We start from the raw sequence: 27,295 nt of genomic DNA on the forward strand, positions 1-27,295 counted from the left end.
GTGTGGCTGAGAGGCGTAATCGAACCTTGTTGGACATGGTTCGTTCCATGATGAGTCGAGCTTCGCTACCAATCTCATTATGGGGGTATGCCTTAGAGACTGCCGTCCATATCCTCAATATAGTCCCTACAAAGAAAGTTGCCAAAACTCCTCACGAGATGTGGACTGGTAAAGTACCTAAACTAGACCACATCAAGATTTGGGGCTGTGAGGCTTTCGTGAGACGCGAGACTCATGATAAGCTCGAACCCCAAAGCGAGAGGTGTATTTTCATCGGCTACCCACAACAATCCTTTGGTTACCTCTTCTACAGACCTAGTGACAATGTGGTCTTTGTAGCAAGAAGAGGAGTCTTTCGAGAAAGAGAGTTTATAAGCCAAGGAGACAGTGGGAGGCAAGTTGATCTTGAAGAAATTCAAGATTCAAGTGGTGAAGGAACTTCAAACTCTAGCCCTCAACTTGAGGAGGAAACTCCTATTGAGCCAATTGACGAATCTGTACCTCTGAGGCGTTCCACGAGAGTTAGGAGTGCACCTGAGCATTACTATGGATTCCATATTACTGCAGAAGGTGAGACACTTATTAGTGATGAGACACTAGTAAGTCAAGATGACCCTAACAGCTACGAGGAAGCCATGGCAGGCCCTGAGTCTGCCAAATGGAAAGAGGCTATGGATAGCGAGATACAATCCATGTATGACAATCAAGTTTGGAACTTGGTTGAGAATGTACCAGGTCGAAAGACTGTAGGGTGCAAATGGGTTTTCAAGAAGAATACCGACATGGATGGTAAAGTACACACTTATAAGGCTAGACTGGTTGCAAAGGGCTTCTCTCAAATTCCTGGAGTGGATTATGATGAGACCTTTTCTCCGGTAGCCAAGATAAAGTCTATTCGGGTTCTGTTAGCCATAGCCGCATTTCATGACTATGAAATTTGGCAAATGGATGTCAAAACCGCTTTCCTTAATGGGAAGTTGGCTGAAGATGTTTACATGAGTCAGCCAGAGGGTTTTGTCAGTAACGAGTACCCTAATAGAGTGTGTAAGCTTGAGAAATCCATTTATGGATTAAAGCAAGCACCTCGCAGATGGAATCTTTGCTTTGATGAAAAGGTCAAGGAATTTGGCTTTTCTAGGAGTGAAGATGAGTCTTGTGTATATGTCAAGGCTAGTGGGAGTATAGTTAGCTTTTTGGTATTGTATGTGGATGACATACTACTCATAGGAAACGACATTCCAACCCTGCAGGAAGTAAAGTCCTGGCTTGGAAAGTGTTTCGCTATGAAGGACCTTGGTGAAGCTGCCTATATTTTGGGGATAAGAATCTTGAGAGATCGGAGTAAAAGACTAATTGGACTTAGTCAAAGTACCTACTTGGAGAAGATTCTGAAGAGATTCAGAATGCAAGACTCCAAGAAAGGAGAGTTGCCCATCCAGAGTAACGCCAAACTGAGTAAGACACAAAGCCCTAGCACTGAGGCTGAGATAGCAGAAATGAGTCGAATACCTTATGCTTCGGCTGTAGGTTCGATCATGTATGCTAAGACGTGTACTCGACCTGATGTAGCCTTTGCCTTGAGCATGGTTAGCAGGTTTCAGGGGAACCCTGGCAAGGCACACTGGACTGCGGTAAAGACTATCCTCAAGTACCTACGAAGGACTAAGGACTGGGTCCTTACCCTCGGTGGGAGTGATGACTTGAGAGTTGTAGGGTATAGTGATGCTAGCTTCCAGACTGATAGGGATAACTTCCGCTCTCAGTCGGGCTGGGTCTTTACCCTAAATGGAGGAGCAATTTCTTGGAAGAGTTCCAAGCAAGAGACAGTGGCAGATTCTACTTGTGAATCAGAGTATATTGCAGCTAGCGAAGCAGCAAAGGAGGCGTTATGGCTGAGGAACTTCATTGGAGACCTTGGAGTTGTACCAGCTATTAAAGAGCCGATGGAAATTTTCTGTGATAGTGAAAGTGTTGTTGCCTTAGCCAAGGAACCAAGGGATCACGGGAGATCCAGACACATCGACAGAAAATACCATTTCATCAGACATCGGATCGAAGAAGGACTCCTCGTGGCAAAGAGGGTATCATCGGATGAGAACCCAGCAGATCCCCTCACGAAGGGACTGACTCAGATTAAGCATCTCCAGCATGCTCGGAGCATAGGGCTGAAGGATGATATTAGATTTAGTAGTTAGATAATATCGAAATTTGTAAAGTGTAATTGACATTTGATGATGAATAAAAGTGTTTTATTTATGAGTAAAGTGTTACTATCTCTTGTCGATCGTTTACTATATTTCTTTGCATGTTTTGACTTCCAGAATAATTTTGTTTGGTATAACATATTATTCAAACCTCCACAGTCGGTCATATGTCGGAAGTAGGTATGAATCAAGACTGTCATGTTTGGTTGTAGAGGTCTGGGACAAGGCTACAACAATCATGAGTGCTCATAAGTTCTGAGCATTGGACTCAACCCACGCTCACTGGAATCACTTCATGGAATTCTATCTCGAGTGATCGTGAGACGGTAATATCATATAAGTCTTTAAACCTAGAGATATGATTTGTTACTTACGAGTTGGTTATGCATTGATTGTACGAAAAATGCATTGGTAACTCGATGTTATAAAATTGTGCTCTTGTGTGTAATTCAATGAGTAGTAGAACAAACATATGAGTCGAAGTTTATCTGTTCCTTCTTGGATTAGAAGCTGATATCTGGGCCCCTCGATGATTTTGTTTTGACCTATGTACCGGGCCCGGTCAGAACTGAATTGATGTGTTCAATGAAGTTCTTTGTCAAACAAATCGGAAATCGGGAAACAAATGTTGGACAATAAGTAAGACATTGTTCCATGTATTTGTCCGACTGATATCTAGAACAGAGGATTATATGATCACTTATCTTAAATGGCGTACCATCGTCTTCTCAAGTTTCGAGAAACCTTGTAAAGAGCTACGATTGCCGATCGGTTCCTGAAGTCATACTTGCAGTAATAGTTACTAGACTTATCCAAGTGGGAGACTGTTGGATAAGGTGTCTAAGTCCATAACTATTTCTGGTATGTACTTGACTCGACCCGGCATGGTCCATTTGGGTTGCATGGCACCATGCAATTGGATAGTCTAAATGAGAGAAATAACGCTTGGAGATTATTAATATATTATAAGTTCTAATATATTAATAATAATATTATTTGATTAGTTTGATCAAGAATTAATTTAGAATTAATTAAGTGATCAAAAGATAACTAATTAAATATATGGGTTGATTAAGTAAATCATCCATATCTTGTATAGTGGGCTAAAAGGCTCCATGGATCATCAAGTTGGGTTCCACCCATAGGATTCTCCATGGATGCTCCATGGGAGTTACAAACCCATGGGTCATGGAAATGAAGAGTCATGACACATTAGGGTTTAACCCTAGATGTGTCAACACTATATAAGTAATATGATCTCCTCCCAAATCGGCTACACACAAAAGAAATAGAGGGCTTGGCCGTTTTGTGAAGTAAGTATTCTCTCATAAGTTCTTCCAAGAGCATTTGGTGTTGTGTGAAGCATTTGAGGCATCACACTTGGGGTGCTAGGCTCACAAGGTTTCAAGGAACACAAGCAACAACAAGGTAAGTTATTCTATCTATACTTTATGTTAAAATTGTTCCCCATGTATGCTAGATAGGAATATAACCTTGGAAATCAACTTTGCATGACAAATTAGACAAACATAGATCCAAGGTTATTAGGGTTGCATGTACATTTAGGAAGTGTTAGAATGCTCAAAACCCATCAGTTGGGATACCAACCAAGGACCCGAATGCACTTATGAGTGAGAGAACCAATCGATTAGGAAGTTTTCCCACCTCCTTGCTCGATTATTCATGCCTACCCCTTTACCTAAATTCTCATTTCGGGACGAAATTCCCTCTAACGGGGGGATGATGTGACAACCCGAAATTTCCATCATTGTTGTTATCCTTTAGCACAGTTAGAAGTTTATTTGAGCATTATGAGTCGTGTACACTTAAGGAATATGTGTCGGGGTTAATCGGCTGAAGTTTTAGCTCAAAGATGTGACCTCAAACACTCATGAAAGGAGTTCATGGCCAACACATGGGAGTTTACAACTGTAAAATCCATGTGGGCCATAAACTCTTGCTTATATGGTGAAAAGGTGGCCATTTCTTCATTCCTTCCTTCCATTTGGCCCAAATCCTCTCAAGTATCATCCAGATTTTCGTCCCCGATCTTCAAAATTTGTAAGCTTATTGTCTTAACTAGTTGATATCTTGCATCAACTAGTAATCTTACATGATTTCATCCTTGAAATCATTCCATTTTGTAGATCTTCAAGTTTCACCAAGAACACACACTAGTGTTCTTGGCCAAAATCGACCATTTAAGCTCATAGATTGTGTAACGACCAAAATTTCGAAACAATTAAAACTTTTCAAAACAATCCATTTTAATAACGTTGTTACAAAAAGGTTTTCAATACATTATTTAACAAAGTATTTTCCCAGGTCCATTTCATAAAACACCAACGCAAGGAACGGTACGATCACGCCTTTTCCTTGCCACAGACTCCTGAGAACCTGAAAACATAAAAACCACAACTGTAAGCCCGAAAGCGTTGTGAGATACCCCCAAAATACCAACCACATATATGCCCTTCCAGGCCACAACCTTCCGGTCCAAAACATATCGCCTTTCGGCCCATAGCGTAATGCCTTCCGGCCCATAACACATTGCCTTCCGGCCCATAACATATCGCCTTCCGGCCCGCAACATAAAAGCATACATATCATGACAGAACATAGAACAACCATGCATACCGAGTTACACTCCAGACCAGACAACCATGCACATAACATGTAATCATATAACAGTTCACAGTTAGCAAATCGATCAACAGATCACATAACGTATCATTACCCTAACCAAGATACCAGCCTAGCCGATCCCTAGCATAACATCACCCTACGACTTAGCCAACATAATAATTATGCACATACGCCTTTCCAGGCCATGACCTTCTGGTCCACATCGCATTGCCTTTCGGCCCGCAACATGTAATGCCTTCCGGCCCACAGCATATCATGCCTTCCGGCCCATAACGTAACGCCTTCCAGCCCATATCCCGCAATATCATACAACAAACAATTACCCGAATTTCCATCCGATAAAAGGGTCGGCTTTGGTGCCTTAAACTCGATAGATATAGTGAGGATAACTCACCTTGAAACTGCCGACTGAACAAATAACTCAGCTGCTCCGATCACTGATACGATCTCCACCACTAGATAGCCACCAATACACTGGACTCAAAACCATAATTAAAAATTACCAAAATACCCCTGGAAACCACTGGTCAACCCTTGGTCAAATACTAGGTCAAAGTCAACCCCTGACTGACCCTACTCGCCGAGTCAACCCTATGACTCACCGAGTTCCCATACTCAAAACTTCACTCAACCCGCGACCTAACTCGCCGAGTCGCCCTGAGACTCACCGAGTCCAACAACTCTGAATCCACTCACACATAACTCACTGAGTCATCCCTTGACTCGCCGGTTCTCGACTTAACCAGAAAATATTTGGACTTCTTCGACAAGAGTCGCCGAGTAAAAACAGACTCGCCGAGTCTAAGGATATCATCAACCTACCCGTTGAGTTGTTCATACAACTCGCCGAGTTTCAGGCCATCTTCATCCAACTCGCCGAGTTGTCCTTCCAACTCGTCGAGTCTCAGCTCATCTTCAAGCAACTCGTCGAGTCCACCCGTGTGACTCGCCGAGTACCACCGGTCTGAATCCATACATAAGCATCCCAGGCCATGCAATTGATCCAAAACATAGATCTAGCCTCCTACAACTCATCCATCACGTAAAGTGGAAATCTTTACGTGAATCCAAAGAGATTTATGCATTTTTCACATTAGGGCTAAGGTTTGGGACAAGATAGCTTCATCCAACACTCAACATAGGGACTTCCATACATTCCAACTCTCCTCCATTCCAGATCTGAGGTAGCAACCTCAGATCCAACCTCTAGACTCCAACATAACCCAAGAAAAGCTTCCCTCAAACCCCAAAATGAATAAACATGATAACAACATCCTGAGAACGAGATATTACCTCAAAAGAACGCCCCAATCTACAAGGAACTCGAATCCAAGCAAAGCCCCTTGCTTCACACCTTCAAACTTCCAAACTTTCTTCAACAATTACTTCTCCAAGCTCCAATCCACTCAACAATGGTGCTTCTCCATGATTTTAGGGTTTCAGGGACTCAAAGGGGTGATAAAGAGGTTGGGGAGGAAACATAATGCTCTTTATATAGGACTCAACCCCGAGAATTAGGGTTTTCTCCAATCAGCGCCTACTCGCCAAGTCCATCTCATTGACTCGCCGAGTCAGCTATTTAACACGCGACCAAGTCGCGACTCTACTCGCCGAGTCCATCCATGGACTCGCTGAGTCACTCTTTCCCAAATTACACTTTTAGCCCTTCCACTCAACTCTTGCTATTTTGAGATGTTACAATTCTCCCCCACTTTAATTAGGCTTCGCCCCCGAAGCCTACAGCAATACAACTCCAAAGATGTTCCCACAACGCGCCATCTGGCCTGAACCGGACCAGGTCCCACAAGGCATACCCGTCGAAACTCAAACACACTTTCCCTTCCCTTACGGTGTCCTGACCACTGTCTCTAACCGGGCACCGGCTGTATCCTCTGATAATCACACTCAATAACCGAGAGTTACCCAAGATGCATTACTGCCCCAAATCTCAATAATCACTCGATTCATAAGGGTTAGAAAACCATGAACCATCGGATCCCCGATCCGAAACCCACTCTATCCATTCTGGGACGACTGAGAGACCCATTCTTCAATCTCAGAGCAACTCTCACGAGTTCTCCCCTTGCAATCGCATACACATACTGGACTAGCTCTAACACCCTCAGGTTGGGAAAACCTGATACACTGATAATATCCTCAAACATTCCCCAGGATAATCCACTAATACATACCCCATACCCTGATCAAAATCACACTGAGAGTTCAAGACTCTCTCCCTGCATCCTTTCCGAGCCTCTTGGCTCTACACCTGCGGAATTCCCTTCGCAACCTCAGCAGGCATCCCAAACTGGATGAGCTCCTATTCCACTGCCGCAAACATGTGACTCAAAAAAAGCCATACTCGAATCACTCTAATCACAACTCTGCTCTGTCGCTTTCACTTCCGTGAACTTGCACTCCCTCTCGGAGTTACACCTCACTCTCTCTTCCTTTACCAAGGAAACCACTCGACCACATTGTCACTCCGACAAGTGCCACGGTGTTAGCCCACGCTACACCACCCTTTCATAGCCTATCCGCTATCCATCCAACACACATACTCTGACTCTCATCGTAGGGACTCTCAAGCCCATGCACTATCTCAACTCACCAAGATCACTACCTCGGGCCAAACCTTCTAATTCAAACACACTGCGACATACCCAATCCATATCCTCAAACTGATCGAACAATACCTGCGGAATCTTCAGCATAACTGGACCGTCTTACTAGGCCTTCAGTCCATTCTCGACTGCTCAACAAGCATTCATCATTCCGAGCTATTGCCCCCCGAAATCCTCCCATGCATACCATTCTAGCCCACTAAGGGGTTCCGAACTCTAATTGCATCATACATACTCGATCCCAGCCTACTCCCAGGCCTTCACAATCAAATGCCCTAGGTCTGTATCCCGCCCCGCATGCCCGACACTCGCTCCTATCAGCCTATACTCTGGGCTGACAGAACATTGTTGAATCCCAATAGCTAAGCACTCTAAAATACTCATCGATCTCCCAGAGAGTTCTCCAACTCTCCCCTACTCATAGCACTGATTAACAACCACCGGTCGCCATCACCGACCTTCCAGAACAACCCTGCACAAAGAAAACACTTACACGCTGACTGCTTCCCACAAGCATACACAACCTTAACGAGATCTCACATCAACCCTGATTAGCCCGTTCGAAAGAAACTCAAACTGTATCTAACCACTCTTCGGGAAGCCGATGCTACCCGACCTTTAACCCAATGTCGCATCTCCACTAATAACCCTCACGAATGATAACCAACGAAAGCACAAAACACCAAACTATAACCATACCAAACCTTCAGGGAACAACGGATACCAAGATGAAAACCCGAGACACGAATCCATAACCATGCCAAACCCTCAAGGAACAACGGATACCAGGACGAAAACCCGAAACACAGATCCATAACCATGCCAAACCCTCAAGGAACAACGGATACCAAGACGAAAACCCGAATCACAAATCCATAATGTCACACCTCGAAAACCGAAGGCGGAAACATTTCTGGGGTTGACTCCACGTTGAGTATCAAATCCAATGCACATAGTAAGTAAGGTAAAACAACCATTACATTACATAAGAAAAGTTTTACAGTTGTTTCAAAAGTAAAGGTTTTCATTGATCTCGATCTCGTCTATGGGAATCGTTAGGGTTTCATCGGATAGGCACTTTTTGAGATTTGAAACATGGAAGACAGGATGAATGTTACTGAGTTCGTGAGGTAAACAAAGTTTATAGGCAACTGGACCGATCCTGGAGAGGATCTCGAAGGTTCCAATGTACCTTGTACTAAGTTTCCCACGCTTACCAAAGCGTACAGTGCCTTTCCAGGGCGAGACTTTTAACAAGACACGGTCTCCAACCTAGAATTCTAGTGGTTTCCGACGGTTATCAGCGTAACTCTTTTGGCGATCTCGTGAGGCTTTCAATCGGTTACGGATTTGAGTGATCTTCTCAGTGGTTTCGCAGATGATTTCAGGACCACTGAGAGCACTGTCAGGGACTCGACTCCTGGCTAACTGTGTATCCCCCACCTCGGCCCAGCACAGAGGGGATCTGCACTTACGACCGTATGGGGCTTCAAACGGAGCAGCCCTAAAACTGGTGTGGTAACTGTTGTTGTATGAGAATTCGATCAAAGATATATGTGTGTCCCACGACTTTCCAAAGTCAATGACACATGCCCTAAGCATGTCCTCCAGGGTTTGGATTGTTCTCTCACTCTGTCCATCGGTCTGAGGATGATACGCCGTGCTCATATCTAGTTTGGTTCCAAGGGCTTTCTGAAGGGACTGCCAGAATCTGGAGGTAAACCTGCTATCTCGATCAGAGATAATGGATACAGGTACACCGTGTAGACATACTACATCCTGGATGTAGATTCTCGCGAGTCTTTCCATCTTGTATGATTCTTTGATTGGAATAAAGTGAGCGGATTTTGTTAAATGATCGACAATTACCCAAATGGTATCGTACCCACTAGAACACTTGGGTAGTTTGGTGATGAAGTCCATGGTAATAATCTCCCATTTCCATTCGGGGATATCGGGATGTTGGAGCAGACCCGAGGGTTTCTGGTGTTCAACTTTGATTTTGGCGCAAGTCAGACACTTGCCCATGAATGTAGCTATCTCAGCTTTCATGTTTGGCCACCAGTATTGTTTCTTGAGATCCAGGTACATCCTGTCCGAACCTGGGTGAACAGAGTATTTGGTTCTGTGCGCTTCCTCCATTACTATTTCCCTTAATCCTCCGGACTTCGGAATCCAAATTCGATTCATGAAACAATAGACTCCGTCACTTCTGATCTCAAGTTTCTTTTCCATTCCTCTCAAGGTTTCGATCAACACGTTCTCAGGTTTGAGTGCTTCTAACTAGGCTTCTCGGATTTGCATGGGTAAGTTGGAATGGATGGTCATTGTCTGGTTCTTCACTTTACGGTCTGCACTTTCCTTTCGGCTAAGGCCATCTGCTACCACATTGGCCTTGCCGGGGTGGTAAGGGATTTCACACTCATAATCACTGAGTAGTTCTACCCATCTTCGTTGCCTCATGTTTAAGTCTTTCTGATCAAAGATGTGCTGCAGGCTCTTGTGATCAGTGAAGATCGTGCACTTGGTTCCGTAGAGATAATGTCTCCAAATCTTCAATGCAAAGACTACGGATCCTAGTTCCAAGTCATGTGTGGTATAGTTGACCTCGTGTGCTTTCAACTGTCTTGAGGCATAGGCAATTACCTTTCCTCTTTGCATAAGCACACAGCCTAAACCTTGATTAGAAGCATCGCAGTAGACAACGAAGTCCTCTGTCCCTTCGGGAAAGGACAGAACAGGCGTGCTGCATAGGGCTCTCTTCAATGTTTGGAATGCAGTTTCTTGTTTATCACTCCAACAAAAGGGTACACCTTTCTGTGTTAGAGTGGTTAAAGGTTTGGCGATTTTGGAAAAATTCTGAATGAATCTCCGATAGTAGCCGGCGAGACCCAAGAATTGACGAATTTCTGTGGGTGTCTTCGGTGCCAACCAATTCTCTATCGCTTTAATCTTGGAAGAATCTACGTGAATACCTTCCTCGCTTACTACGTGACCAAGGAAAGTTACCTTCCGTATCCAGAATTCACACTTAGAGAATTTTGCGTATAGTTTTTCGGATCTAAGGGTCTCCAACACTAACCTCAAGTGTTGCTTATGGTCTTCTTTACTTCGGGAGTAGACGAGGATGTCGCCAATGAACACGATGACAAACTTGTCTAAGAAGGGACGGCACACCCGGTTCATCAGATCCATGAACACAGCCGGTGCATTGGTTAGACCGAAGGGCATCACTACGAATTCGTAGTGTCCATACCGAGTCCTAAAAGCTGTTTTGGAAACATCATTTTCCTGGAATCGTAACTGATGGTACCCTGACCGAAGGTCTATCTTTGAAAAGTAGCTGGCTCCCTGGAGTTGATCGAAGAGGTCATCTATTCGCGGAAGAGGATATCGGTTCTTAACGGTCAACTTGTTCAACTCACGGTAGTTGATACACATTCGAAAGGATCCATCTTTCTTCTTGACAAACAGTACCGGAGCTCCCCAGGGTGAGGAACTCGGTCTAATGAATCCTTTACTGAGCAACTCGTTAAGTTGACTGGATAACTCCTGCGTTTCTGCTGGAGCTAAACGATACGGAGACTTTGCTACGGGGGTAGCTCCAGGAATTAGGTTAATACGAAACTCGACTTGACGCTCGGGAGGAATTCCTGGAAGCTCTTCGGGAAATACATCTAGAAAGTTACAGACTTCGGGGATGCTCGCGTGGTCTCTAACTTCTTGTTTCTCGTTGATCACATGGGCTATGAATGCAATGCACTCCTTTCGAAGGAGCTTTCGAGCTTTGATGCAGGAAATGATACGAAGATTGGAACTAGGTTTATCGCCATAGATTACGAGGGTTTGGTCCGAGGGAAGATTGAGACGAATGGCTTTTTCATAACAAAGGATATCAACATGATTGGGACTCAACCAATCCATGCCAATGATAACATCAAAGCTCTTAATGGAAATGGGCATGAGATCTATAGGAAATGAGTGATCATTTAGGGTAAGCATACAACCTATGAATACATCGTTAGCTTTTTCTTTCTCATCGTTAGCAATCTCGATGGTAAACGTTTCAGTTAGTGGTTGGGGATTATGTTTTAGATTATGGTTGAATGCATGACTAACAAAACTCCTTTCAGCACCCGAATCGAAAAGAATACTAGCATATGAGTTGTCGAGAAGGAACGTACCCGAAACAACAGTGGGATCAACGACTGCTTCCTCCCGTACCATGGTTAGAATCCTTCCAGTGTTATCAGCAGTTGGCTTCTTGGGACAGTTCCTTTTAAAGTGCCCAACTTCTCCACAGTTGTAGTAGGCTTGACTAACACCTGATCCAGATGATTGGTTGGCTGATTGGGTAGGAGTTTTGCAGAATCGAACTGTGTGCCCTCTCTTACCACAGTTGGTACAGGATAGTTCTCGGCAGGGACCAGGATCGTGATGGTATTTACATTTGTCACACAGAGGAAGATTACCAGAATATTTACTGGTAGGAGTTGGAGCTGTGGATCCCACAACAGAAGCAGCAGCAACATGAGTAATAGCAGCATGGACTGCTACTGTCTACTGTTTCTTGGAAGATCCTTGAGATGATTGACCCTTCTTCTTCTTCCAGAATTTTCTCTTTCCGCCCCTCCTTTGAGTCGGCTCAGAAGTGGTAGTGATTTCCTTAACGTCATCGATGTGATCAATCAAAGTTTGAGCTAAAGTCTTGGCACTATCATAGGTATCCGGACGAACAGCCAAAACATGACTCTTTGTTGGTTGGGATAACCCCCAAATGAACCTTTCGATCTTTTTTTTTCACGAGTGACTAATCCCGGGCAGAGAAGTGCGAGATCATCGAATCGGGAAGTGTACGCAGCAATGTCGGAACCTTTCATCTTCAGGTTCTAGAGCTCGTGCTCTAGTTTCTGCATTTCACCACGGGGGCAGTACTCAGCAATAAGGAGTTCTTTCATGGCTTCCCAACCCATGGCATTGGCTACGGGTAAGGTCAGAGATTTGACTCGGCCATTCCACCAAGTCAAGGCTTTATCGACGAAAGTACAGGCTGCGAATTTAACTTTATCGGACTCCGCACAAGCACAAATTTTTAAAGATGGACTCGATTTTCTCGAACCATCGGGATAAGGAAATGACACCTCCAGCGCTATTGAAGGATGTTGGTTTTGCGTTCATGAAATCCTTATAGGAACCCCCTCTTTGGTGTCCCTGGCTAACTTCGAGGTTCTGGGATTGAGGACCACCTCCTGAACCACTAGGGTTCATTTGTGACATGGCTGCCACCATTGCAGCTGTCATGACCGTCTAGAGTAACGCTAGGTCAAATTGGGGAGGAGGTGGCGGCGAAGAAGGATTGTTGTTGTTCTTTGAGCTGGGTCTCTTTCTGGGAGGCATCTTGATCTAATAAGATCAAGAAAGAGAGGATGGTAAGTCCTCTACATTGAATCGATAGATATGGAAGTTATATGATCCGAATAAGCGATAAAGCAGGAAAGAGTTATCGAAACAGATAATTTTATCGCTAAGAATAATCACAGTAAGTCACTCGAATAAGGATCTCTACAGAGGATTGGCTCGAGAAATACTCCCATAGTATTTCATGAATTGATTCCGACAATGGTTCGATGTTTGGGATATTAGGGTAAGTTTTAGGCATGCCACATACCACAGTCACTCCCAAGCACATGTTGGCCGTGTCTCGAATGAATATAATTGGCCAAGCTATATTGTTCCTAGACACGACTACATAACTGCCCAGGTTTAACCATAGTACACAACACCCAACTACTTATGTTCTGTTCTACTTGTAGTTACGGATGTCGACGGTTTGGTATACTTGTATACTTTTGAAAATACTTGGCACTAGAGACTTGGGACTTGAGTTTACTCCAACAAGGTTAAACACCTCAAAACAAGCGTTGTGGGTGACCCAGGTGACATCTTCGGATGTGTATTGGCACTAGGGACTTGGGACTTGAGTTTACTCCCCAAGAGTAAACATTTTAAGGAGTTTACAGCCACATAACACACCCACACATGAGTTTACGGCCGTAAACTCATGTTGGTGTGATTTTGAGTGTTTAATGGCTTAAATGGACATGGGGATTGTTGGAATGGATTTCTAAAATGCCTTGTAATAGATTATAGATTAAATGAGTTTATACAATTTGGAAGGGAGTTTACAGCCACAACCTTGGAGTTTACGGCCGTAAACTACCCATGGTCAAGAGAAATTGTTTTAAGGCATAAGGAGCAATCACATGTGATTCTAACTAATTTTCTAAGGCTTGGTATCAATTTTAGGCTTCAATTAACACCTTTTTATGAGTTTACGGCCCAGATGCATACTCTCCGGCCGTAAACTCTATTATGGTTAAGAAAAATTAGTTTTTGATGCTTAACACAATCACATGTAATTCTAGGAATTTATCCAAGCCTTTGGGGTGGTTTAAGGACATTTTTGGCATGTCTTTATGAGTTTACGGCCAAGGGTATATTCCTAGGCCGTAAACTCCTATATGTGGTACTTTTGAAGTGTTACAAACCCTTAAACTATTTTTAGATGAATCTAGAATTTACCACAAGGCCATTTATTGAGTTTCAAGGCATTTTGAAATGTTTTAAGCCACTAAATCCCCCTTTTAGAGGAGTTTACGGCCCAAGAAGGAGTCTTGGCTGTAAACTCTTGTTTGTCCCACAAAATTCATGTTTAATGTGTTCCAAGTCCAGATTGGTAAGCCTCAAGGTCATATCTAAGTCCCAACTATGATTTGAAAGGGTAAATTTGGGTTAAAAACCCCATTTTGAGGAGTTTACGGCCCAAGCTTGATCCTTGGCCGTATACTCATGTTCTTGGTCCCAAAACTTAATTTAAACATCAATTTGAAGGCTAAAGAGGTTAAATAACAAGTTAGGGGTGTTACCTCTTTGATTGGAAGCCTTAAATCTTTGTTTTGGACCTTTCCTTTTGGATGAGGAGAGAGGTTGGGAGAGTTTTATGAGAAAATGGCCAAAGGCTTCAAATGGAGTCTTAAAACACTTTATATAGTGTCTAAGTTTTGGACACGGTGGAATTCTACCCGATACCGTCGTTTGACGAGGCTTTTGGTCGTACCCGATTGAGTTGTCGTAACCCGATATGGTAATTTCTAGAAATATTCTGATCACTAATGTTGGGTGTTAAAATGATTTCTAAATGTATTAAGACACCCATTAAGTCATTTTAAATATGTACCAGTTAATGACTTAATTAAACGGAAGATCGGAAATCAAATTTGGAAACGACGATTGGTTGCGTGAATTGTACTACGAAAGAGTTACAAGAGATGATACGGAAATTTCAGGTTGTTACATTATCCCCCCTATAAAGGGAATTTTGTCCCGAAATTCAAAGTTTAAAACACAAGACAAGATACAAATCATGGATCTGGAAAGAGTTGTGGATACTTCTGTTTCATTGAATCTTCCCGTTCCCAAATGAATTCCGGTCCCCGCTTGGCATCCCAGCGAACCTTCACTAACGGGATGCGACTTTGCTTTGTACGTTTGACTTCTCGATCCATGATTTCGATCGGTTCCTCCACAAAGTTGAGGTTTTCATTGATCTCGATCTCGTCTATGGGAATCGTTAGGGTTTCATCGGATAGGCACTTTTTGACATTTGAAACATGGAAGACAGGATGAATGTTACTGAGTTCGTGCGGTAAACAAAGTTTATAGGCAACTGGACCGATCCTGGAGAGGATCTCGAAGGGTCCAATGTACCTTGGATTAAGTTTCCCACGCTTACCAAAGCGTACAGTGCCTTTCCAGGGCGAGACTTTTAACAAGACACGGTCTCCAACCTGGAATTCTAGTGGTTTCCGACGGTTATCAGCTTAACTCTTTTGGCGATCTCGTGAGGCTTTCAATTGGTTACGGATTTGAATGATCTTCTCAGTGGTTTCGCGGATGATTTCAGGACCACTTTGAGCACTGTCGGGGACTCGACTCCTGGCTAACTGTGTATCCCCCACCTCGGCCCAGCACAGAGGGGATCTGCGCTTACGACTATATAGGGCTTCAAACGGAGAAGCCCTAATACTGGTGTGGTAACTGTTGTTGTATGAGAATTCGATCAAAGATAGATGTGTGTCCCACGACTTTCCAAAGTCAATGACACATGCCCTAAGCATGTCCTCCAGGGTTTGGATTGTTCTCTCGCTCTGTCCATCGGTCTGAGGATGATACGCCGTGCTCATATCTAGTTTGGTTCCAAGGGCTTTCTGAAGGGACTGCCAGAATCTGGAGGTAAACCTGCTATCTCGATCAGAGATAATGGATACAGGTACACCGTGTAGACGTACTACATCCTGGATGTAGATTCGTGCGAGTCTTTCCATCTTGTATGATTCTTTGATTGGAATAAAGTGAGCAGATTTTGTCAAATGATCGACAATTACCCAAATGGTATCGTACCCACTAGAACACTTGGGTAGTTTGGTGATGAAGTCCATGGTAATCATCTCCCATTTCCATTCGGGGATATCGGTCTGTTGGAGCAGACCCGAGGGTTTTTGGTGTTCAACTTTGATTTTGGCGCAAGTCAGACACTTGCCCACGAATGTAGCTATCTCAGCTTTCATGTTGGGCCACCAGTATTGTTTCTTGAGATCCAGGTACATCCTCTCCGAACCGGGGTGAAAAGAGTATTTGGTTCTGTGCGCTTCCTCCATAACTATTTCCCTGAATCCTCCGGACTTGGGAATCTAGATTCGATTCATGAAATAATAGACTCCGTCACTTCTGATCTCAAGTTCTTTTCCATTCCTCTCAAGGTTTCGATCAACACGTTCTCAGGTTTGAGTGCTTCTAACTGGGCTTCTCGGATTTGCATGGGTAAGTTGGAATGGATGGTCATCGTCTGGTTCTTCACTTTACGGGCTGCGAATTTAACTTTATCGGACTCCGCACAAGCACTGATTTTAAAGATGGACTCGATTTTCTCGAACCATCGGGATAAGGAAATGACACCTCCAGCGCCATTGAAGAATGTTCGTTTTGCATTCATGAAATCCTTATAGGAACCCCCTCTTTGGTGTCCCTGGCTAACTTCGAGGTTCTGGGATTGAGGACCACCTCCTGAACCACTAGGGTTCATTTGTGACATGGCTGCCACCATTGCAGCTGTCATGACCGTCTAGAGTAACGCTAGGTCAAATTGGGGAGGAGGTGGCGGCGAAGAAGGATTGTTGTTGTTCTTTGAGCTGGGTCTCTTTCTGGGAGGCATCTTGATCTAATAAGATCAAGAAAGAGAGGATGGTAAGTCCTCTACATTGAATCGATAGATATGGAAGTTATATGATCCGAATAAGCAATAAAGCAGGAAAGAGTTATCGAAACAGATAATTTTATCGCTAAGAATAATCACAGTAAGTCACTCGAATAAGGATCTCTACAGAGGATTGGCTCGAGAAATACTCCCATAGTATTTCATGAATTGATTCCGACAATGGTTCGATGTTTGGGATATTAGGGTAAGTTTTAGGCATGCCGCATACCACAGTCACTCCCAAGCACATGTTGGCCGTGTCTCGAATGAATATAATTGGCCAAGCTATATTGTTCCTAGACACGACTACATAACTGCCCAGGTTTAACCATAGTACACAACACCCAACTACTTATGTTCTGTTCTACTTGTGGTTACGGATGTCGACGGTTCGGTATACTTGCATACTTTTGAAAATACTTGTAGTTTGAAGATACTTTTAATTCAGAGCACTTAGGCCCTTTTGTGTTTATAGTTTTATACCATGTAAGGTTTGGTATACTTCATTCACTATAAACAAGGGCTCTGATACCAATCTATCACACCCCGAAAACCGAAGGTGGAAACATTTCCGGGGTTGACTCCACGTTGAGTATCAAATCCAATGCACATAGTAAGTAAAGTAAAACAACCATTACATTACATAAGAAAAGTTTTACAGTTCTTTCAAAAGTAAAGTTTGTACAATTGTGATACATAGTATATATAAACAAAATGAAACGGATCTTCATGTAATCCATCTTCTGACCAAAAAGGGATCTTCGGGTACCTGTTCTAACGCTGACCTGAGAACACAAGCGGTTTAAAAATTAGCATAACGCTGGTGAGTTCATAAGCGGTTTTTGTTTGTGAAAATGTTCAAGTTTTCTTTATGTTTTTGAAATGTTACGCACACCAAGAAAATCTCATATTTTCTTAAAAGTTGGTTGTTGTTTCACAAATGTAAAGTATAGTAAGTTTGTACACTAAAAACATGTCTACTCATGTGAAAATGTATAGTTTGGTCAACCGGCTTGTTAAACTGTTCTGTTTACCTATCGTGTATTCCCAGGAAAGTCCCATACTTTCCTTATTGCATATTACCAATTGTAAAAGATGTAATGTTTTCTAGTTTGTTGCTTTTTCCAGTAATGTAAGAGTTACCCAGGAAAGCCCCATGCTTTCCTGCATGTTGGTTTCCAATGTGAACGATGTAAAAGATGTAAAAGATGTAAACGTGGTTAGGTTCCATGATTACCCCAGGAAAGTCCCATACTTTCCTGAACGTTGATTACCGTATGTGAAAGATGTAAAAGATGTAAAAGATGTATAAAGTGGTTCATTATTACTATAAGTAAATCTCTGTTATCCTAATTGGGAGTTCCATAACCATACGATAGACTAAAACCTGTGGCAATAAGTAGTCCACATGTGGCAATAAGTAGTCCACATACTTATGACTTTCGTCACCCTTGAACCAATTCGGTTCGGCTGTAGCTAGCAGCCAGGTGTGGGGTAGTCAGCCCCGTATAGATCTATACACTCAAGTCACGCTCTCTAAATACCAGAGATTCTGGTTACGGGTGTAGTCCTCCACTCGCGTATCGTTGTGGAGTGTTCGCCGAGGACGTGTCTCCAATCATACATGATTAACAAATTTACTAGTAATAATATGATAGTCCTCCACTCGCGTATATATGTAGAGTGTTACCGAGGACAAAACAGTGTACAGGTATTATATTCAAATGTCTAATGTCATGCTTTTAACTGATAAAATAGGGAAAGCCATTTGTGAAATATATGTAAAACGTAACAGTTTAAACACCTATTTCACAAATATGTGTTACGTGATCTGCCTGTTCAAATGGTTATCAGTTGTAGTAATCAGTATTAAAAGCATATGGAATATGAAACACACATTTGAAAACATGTTTTGAGTACAAGAATTCCCCTGTACTTTGCTTGTGTTCCCCCCCTGAAAGCAGTGAAAACAGTGAAAAAGGGTAGAGGTATGAACTCACCGGACTCGGAAATGCATCGGTCTTGGATACTAGATGTTGGTTCGGGGTTTGATTACTCGCGATGTCCCTATTTAAAATGAAATAATGTCCATATATATATTCAATTAGGGATACATTCACTAATTATATGGAACATTACACTCCAACGAGGTTAAACACCTCAAAACGAGCGTTTGGAGTGACCCGGGTGACATCTTCGGATGTGTATTGGCACTAGGGACTTGGGACTTGAGTTTACTCCCCAAGAGTAAACATTTTAAGGAGTTTACAGCCACATAACACACCCACACATGAGTTTATGGCCGTAAACTCATGTTGGTGTAATTTTGAGTGTTTAATGGCTTAAATGGACATGGGGATTGTTGGAATGGATTTCTAAAATGCCTTGGAATAGATTAAATGAGTTTATACCATTTGGAAGGGAGTTTACGGCCACAACCTTGGAGTTTACGGCCGTAAACTACCCATGGTCAAGAGAAATTGTTTTAAGGCATAAGGAGCAATCACATGTGATTCTAACTAATTTTCAAAGGCTTGGTATCAATTTTAGGCTTCAATTAACACCTTTATATGAGTTTACAGCCCTGATGCATACTCTCCGGCCGTAAACTCTATTATGGTTAAGAAAAATTAGTTTTTGATGCTTAACACAATCACATGTAATTCTAGGAATTTATCCAAGCCTTTGGGGTGGTTTAAGGACATTTTTGACATGTCTTTATGAGTTTACGGCCAAGGGTATATTCCTAGACTATAAACTCCTATATGTGGTACTTTTGAAGTGTTACAAACCCTTAAACTATTTTTAGATGAATCTAGAATTTACCACAAGGCCATTGGTTGAGTTTCAAGGCATTTTGACATGTTTTAAGGCACTGAATCCCCCTTTTAGAGGAGTTTACAGCCCAAGAAGGAGTCTTGGCTGTAAACTCTTGTTTGTCCAACAAAATTCATGTTTAATGTGTTCCAAGTCCAGATTGGTAAGCCTCAAGGTCATATCTAAGTCCCAACTATGATTTGGAAGGGTAATTTTGGCTTAAAAACCCCATTTTGAGGAGTTTACGGCCCAAGCTTGATCCTTGGCCGTAAACTCATGTTCTTGGTCCCAAAAGTTAATTTAAACATCAATTTGAAGGCTAAAGAGGTTGAATAACTAGTTAGGGGTGTTACCTCTTTGATTGGAAGCCTTAAATCTTTGTTTTGGACCTTTGATTATGGATGAGGAGAGAGGTTGGGAGGGTTTTATGAGAAAATGGCCAAAGGCTTCAAATGCAGTCTTAAAACACTTTATATAGTGTCTAAGTTTTGGACACGGTGGAATTCTACCCGATACCATCGTTAGACGAGGCTTTTGGTCGTACTCGATTGAGTTGTCGTAACCCGATACGGTAATTTCTTGAAATATTCCGATCACTAATGTTGGGTGTTAAAATGATTTCTAAATGTATTAACACACCCATTAAGTCATTTTAAATACGTACCAGTTAATGACTTAATTAAACGGAAGATCGGAAATCAAATTTGGAAACGACGATTGGTTGCGTGAATTGTACTACGAAGGAGTTACAAGAGATGATACGGAAATTTTGGGTTGTTACACATAACCATGCCAAGCCCTTGAGGAACAATGAATACCAAGATGGAAACCCGAAACACAGATCCACAACCAAAACCTCGACCCGCAAATGACAAATACCGCATCGAAAACCACACAAAGATACCCGCACAACAAAACACCTTAATAATCGCAAGATAACATGACATCAAGAATGAAACATACCCGCAACTGTATCCGGCACTGCTCTGACCTCTTCTGCCGCAAGCTGATAAGCACGATCCTGAGCCCTTAGGGGCTCCGCTCCACCCTGACCTTCTTCTGAAATCCTCAAAGTGGCCAGTGCTGGAGCCTGCACCGGTCCCACGAAAAACTGTGGACAATTGACCCTCATATGTCCAACCTGACGACAATGATAGTAAGTCCTCAAATCCCGAACCGGTGCTGACCGCCGACAATCCCTCGCATAGTGCCCCTCCTTTCCGTACTTACGGCATGCACCATCGGACCTGCAAACTCCGGTGCGACTCCTCCCACACTTCCCACAAGTGTGGCTGCTCAGATCCCCCATCCTGGAATCAACGGTCTTAGACCATTTCGTTGCCAGCTCCGACTGAACCGGAGCTTGCCTTAGCTCACGCAACTGCAACTCAATCTCTAACTCACGCCGCCTGGCGGCCTTCTGCAACTCCAACAATGTCCCGCACCTCTGTGCGGACACAAACTGTCTGATGTCTCTCTTTAGCATACTCAGATATCGGGACATCTGAGTCTGCTCTGAAGCGAACTCAGGGCGAAACATCGCCCTCTCAGTGAACATCCCGGTGATCTCAGTCACCGACTCTGAATCCTGCTTCAGCTCAAGGAACTCCTGAGCCAACCTCTCCCTCTCTACCTGCGGAACATAACGACTACTGAACATCTCTCTGAACTGATCCCATGAAACTGCAACCCTCTGCGCATCCAAGTATGACCCCGTGATCAATCTCCACCAATCCTTCGCCCCGAGCCTCAACAGGTTCAGAGCACACCTCGCCCTCAGATCAGCAGGGCATGAACACATGAAGAAACACCCCTCCACGTCCGATAACCATCTCATAGCAACAATCGGGTTCTGAACCCCATTGAAGGTGGGAGGCTCCGTATTATCGAAGTCCCGATACTGAAAATACCTATCAGCTCCTCCCCCTACCGCTGCTATAGCCATTGTAGCCGTAGCGGCAGCCGTCTCCGTGAGAGCCGCATAGCGCTCATCAAAATACTCAACCATGGCGGTCTTGATCGACCCAAACAGTTCCGGCAGCTTGGCCCAGAACAATGCGGCAACCTCATCATGCAGGCTCTCACGAATCCTCGCATCCAACTCGCACGATCTCATCTAACCAATAAATCTCGGGCGATACTGACCTGTCCGCAACTCCTCCTCCTGTACCCGATCCTGACCCGGATCCACTTCCAGCATGCCTCGGAATCTCCACACTGAAAATATACTAGAAAACCTCAGACTCTTCCCACTATCCTGGGAACCCACTCTCAACCCAACCCTAGAGGTCATGGTTTCCCTGATACGCGTATGGGTCCTGTGCTTTCAGTAGTACGGGCCCATACTACCTTCCACACCTACCCATATTTCTATGAAGTACTACCAGAACACCCTAGCGAAAAATCTTCATAGCAAACGCTCGATCCTCACTCCTAGAGGAACACTGGAAATCTCGACAGAGGAAAACCATAGGCTAGCAGGCATCATAAAACAGGCAACATTATCATGAAATCCTGAAGATCCCTAGCCTAACACTAGCATGTTGTTCTATCAAAGCTCAAATTAACAAATGTCATGAATGGTAATTTGGGGTTACTTACTGGCTCCGGCTGATCGTACCTCCACGTCCTCCTTTTACTTAATTTTAAAACCATTTTAATTTCTCTTTTAAAACCTTCCTCGATTTGAGACTGGAGTCACACAAGTGTTCCTCCAATTCACTCAAACCAAAGGCTCTGATACCAACTTGTAACGACCAAAATTTCGAAACAATTAAAACTTTTCAAAACAATCCATTTTAATAACGTTCTTACAAAAAGGTTTTCAATACATTATTTAACAGAGTATTTTCCCAGGTCCATTTCATAAAACACCAACGCGAGGAACGGAACGATCACGCCTTTGCCTTGCCACAGACTCCTGAGAACCTGAAAACATAAAAACCACAACTGTAAGCCCGAAAGCTTAGTGAGATACCCCCAAAATACCAACCACGTATACGCCCTTCCAGGCCACAACCTTTCGGTCCAAAACATATCGCCTTCCGGCCCATAGCGTAATGCCTTCCGGCCCATAACACATTGCCTTCCGGCCCATAACATATCGCCTTCCGGCCCGCAACATAAAAGCATACATATCATGACAGAACAATAGAACAACCATGCATACCGAGTTACACTCCAGACCAGACAACCATGCACATAACATGTAATCATATAACAGTTCACAGTTAGCAAATCGATCAACAGATCACATAACGTATCATTACCCTAACCAAGATACCAGCCTAGCCGATCCCTAGCATGACATCACCCTACGACTCAGCCAACATAATAATTATGCACATACGCCTTTCCAGGCCATGACCTTCCGTTCCACATCGCATTGCCTTCCGGCCCGCAACATTTAATGCCTTCCGGCCCACAACATATCATGCCTTCCGGCCCATAACGTAACGCCTTCCAACCTATATCCCGTAATATCATACAATAGACAATTACCCGGATTTCCATCCGATAAAAGGGTCGGCTTTGGTGCCTTAAACCCGATAGATATAGTGAGGATAACTCACCTTGAAACTGCCGACTGAACTGATAACTCAGCTGCTCCGATCACTGATATGATCTCCACCACTGGATAGCCACCAATGCACTGGACTCAAAACCATAATCAACAATTACCAAAATACCCCTAGAAATCACTGGTCAACCCTTGGTCAAATACTAGGTCAAAGTCAACCCATGACTGACCCTACTCGCCGAGTCAACCCTATGACTCGCCGAGTTCCCATACTCAAAACTTCACTCAACCCGCGACCTAACTCGCCGAGTCACCCTGAGACTCGCCGAGTCCAACAAATCTGAGTCCACTGGCACATAACTCACCGAGTCATCCCTTGACTCACCGGTTCTCGACTTAACCAGAAAATATTTGGACTTCTTCGACAAGACTCGCCGAGTAAAAACAGACTCGCCGAGTCTAAGGCTATCATCAACCTACTCGTCGAGTTGTTCATACAACTCGCCAAGTTTCAGGCCATCTTCATCCAACTCGCCGAGTTGTTCTTCCAACTCGTCGAGTCTCAGCTCATCTTCAAGCAACTCGTCGAGTCCACCCATGTGACTCGCCGAGTACCACCGGTCTCAATCTATACAGAAGCATCCCAGGCCATGCAATTGATCCAAAACATAGATCTATCCTCCTAGAACTCATCCATCATGTAAAGTGGCAATCTTTACGTGAATCCAAAGAGATCTATGCATTTTGCACATTAGGGCTAAGGTTTGGGACAAGATAGCTTCATCCAGCACTCAACACAAGGACTTTCCTGCATTCCAACTCTCCTCCATTCCAGATCTGAGGTAGCAACCTCAAATCCAACCTCTAGACTCCAACATAACCCAAGATAAGCTTCCCTCAAACCCCAAAATGAATAAATAAGATAACAACAGCCTGAGAACGAGATATTACCTCAAAATAACACCCCAATCTGCAAGGAACTCGAATCCAAGCAAAGCCTCTTGCTTCACACCATCAAACTGATGGGTTTTAGCCATAAGAACTTTCCTATGTTCGCATGGAAAACCCTAATGCTTGGATCTAGGCTTTCTAATTAAACATGCTTTTGAATCCAATACTTCTAATGGCTAATTAGGTTAAACAACAATATTAAAACAGATCTAGAATCATACCTTTGAATCCCTTGTTGATCTTGTTTGTCTTGGAGCTTCTAGAGTCACAATTGTCACTCCTCTAATGGCTTACAAACACCAATAGCAAGTAAGATGATTTAGGAGAGAGGAGAGGGGAGGAATTTGACCAGAGGTTCCTTGCTTAAGGTTGTGTTTTCAATTCCCCCATCCATAGGGTCTATTTATACTATTAGACTCCTTAAGGGTTTCACCCTAAACCCTAATTGGATAATCTTCTCTTAAGGCTATCCAAATCCATTCCATAGATAATCCTATGGACGATTTTGAGCTATCCCAAAGCTCTTAGAATCCGTCCAAGGTGTATCCTAATGGATTTATAGTCTAAAGTCTAACTATCAAACAATTGACAGTTTATACCCTCTTATTTAATTAATCTCTTTAAGTCACCAAATTAATACCAATTAATTTATGACTTATATTAATCAAATAGCTAAATATTATTCCTTATAATATTTACTCTCTCTTAATAAATCATCCTTCAAGTTGCTATGGTGAAGGCAACCCAAAAGGACCATGCACAACCAAATATAGTTATAGCCTTAGACACTATTCCAACAGTCTCCCACTTGGATAAGTCTAGTAACTATACAAGTACAATTTGGTTTGCAATCGTAGCTCTCAAAGACGCTGTCAACTCTGATCTAATCAATCTTGTCCTTTAGGTAAGGGATCGTACAGTCCTCTGTTAGATATCATGCTGACAATCCTATGGAATGGTTAGTCTAGCATTTAGATTTCTCGATCTTCGATTTATTTGACATAGAACTTAATCGAACACATCAATTCAGTTCTGACCGGGCCCGGCACATAAGTCAAATCAAATCATCGAGTGGCCAAGATATCTCTTCTATCCTCTTAGGATAAAATTTACAGATAAACTTCGACTTATATGCATTTACTTATTCATTAACCAACTATACACAACAATGCGTTTTATAACATCAAGTTATTGATGCGTTTTCGCATTATCAATGCACAATCAATTAACAAATAATAAACCATATATCTAGGTTTTAAGACCATATGATATTATCGTCTTGCGATCACCTTTTGTATCGTATTCCATAAAGTGATTCCAGCAAGTGCGGGTTTATTCCAATGCTCAAAACCAGTTCATAAGCACTCATGAACGTTGCAGCAACCCTTGCTATGTCTAACACCATTTAGACATTCTACATACCAATTCATGACAATCTTCATTCATATCTACTCCCAACATATGAACGATTGTGGACCATTTGAATAATTCGATTATTCCTAATAAAATCAATTATTCTGGAAGTCAAAACATGCAAAGTGAAACAATAGTTAAACAACTAACATGTGACAGTAACTTTACTCATAAATAAAACTCCTTTATTTAATCATCAAATGTTAATTACATTTATCTATTATATGTTTCTAATACTATCTAATCTACACTAATATCATCCTTCAGCCCAATACTCCTAGCATGCTGCAAGTGCTTAACCCTACTCAGTCCCTTCGTAAGCGGATCTGCTGGGTTATCTTCTGATGATATCCTCTTCACTACGAGTTGTCCTTCTTCTACGCGATGTCTAATGAAGTGATATTTTCTGTCGATATGTCGAGATCTACCATGATCCCTCGGTTCCTTGGTCAAGGCAACCGCACCTTCGTTATCACAGAAAATCTCCATGGGCTCCTTTATGGCCGGCACGACTCCAAGATCACCGATGAAGTTCTTCAGCCATATTGCCTCCTTCGACGCTTCGCTCGCTGCGATGTACTCTGATTCGCACGTTGAATCAGCTACGGTTTCTTGTTTGGAACTTTTCCATGTCACTGCTCCCCCATTTAGGGTAAAGACCCAGCCCGACTGCGAACGGTAGTTGTCCCTGTCGGTCTGAAAGCTGGCGTCACTATACCCTCGCACCTTCAAGTCATCACTCCCTCCAAGGACTAAGAACCATTCTTTCGTCCTCCGAAGGTACTTAAGGATGTTCTTCACCACAATCCAATGTGCTTTGCCAGGGTTCCCTTGATATCTGCTAACCATGCTCAAAGCGAAGGCTACATCAGGGCGAGTACAAGTCATAGCGTACATGATTGAGCCAACTGCGGAAGCGTATGGTACTCGGCTCATTTCTACTATCTCAGCTTCGGTACTCGGACTTTGAGTCTTACTCAACTTGGCATTTCCTTGTATCGGTAGTTCTCCCTTCTTTGAGTTTTCCATACTAAAACGTTTTAGTACCTTCTCCAAGTAAGTATTCTGACTAAGTTCAATTAGTTTCTTACTTCTTTCTCTTACTATCCTTATTCCCAAAATGTAAGAAGCCTCTCCGAGGTCCTTCATAGCGAAGCACTTCCCGAGCCAGGACTTAACCTCCTGCAGAGTCGGAATGTCGTTTCCTATGAGTAATATGTCATTGACATATAGAACGAGGAAGCTTACTATACTCCCACTGGCTTTGACATATACGCAAGATTCGTCTTCGCTTCGTACAAATCCAAACTCTTTGACTTTCTCATCGAAGCAAAGATTCCATCTGCGAGACGCTTGCTTAAGTCCATAAATGGACTTCTCAAGCTTACACACTCTATTATGATGCTTCGGATCCACAAACCCCTCTGGCTGAGCCATGTAAACATCCTCAGCCAACTTTCCGTTAAGGAAAGCGGTCTTGACATCCATTTGCCAAATCTCATAATCATGAAATGCGGCAATTGCCAGCATCACTCTAATAGATTTAATCTTCGCAACTGGTGAGAAGGTCTCATCATAGTCAACTCTGGGAGTTTGAGTAAAGCCCTTCGCAACCAATCGCGCTTTATATGTGTGTACGTTCCCATCCACGTCGGTCATCTTCTTGAAGATCCACTTGCACCCTACGGTCTTACGTTCGGGCACGTAATCAACCAAATTCCAAACTTGGTTATCGTACATGGATTGGATCTCGCTATCCATCGCCTCTTTCCATTTCGCAGACTCCGGGCCTGCCATGGCTTCCTTA

The sequence above is a fragment of the Lactuca saligna genome, chromosome 4, assembly GCF_052625555.1.
Source record: "Lactuca saligna cultivar CGN05327 chromosome 4, ASM5262555v1, whole genome shotgun sequence".
NCBI classification, from domain to species: domain Eukaryota; kingdom Viridiplantae; phylum Streptophyta; class Magnoliopsida; order Asterales; family Asteraceae; genus Lactuca; species Lactuca saligna.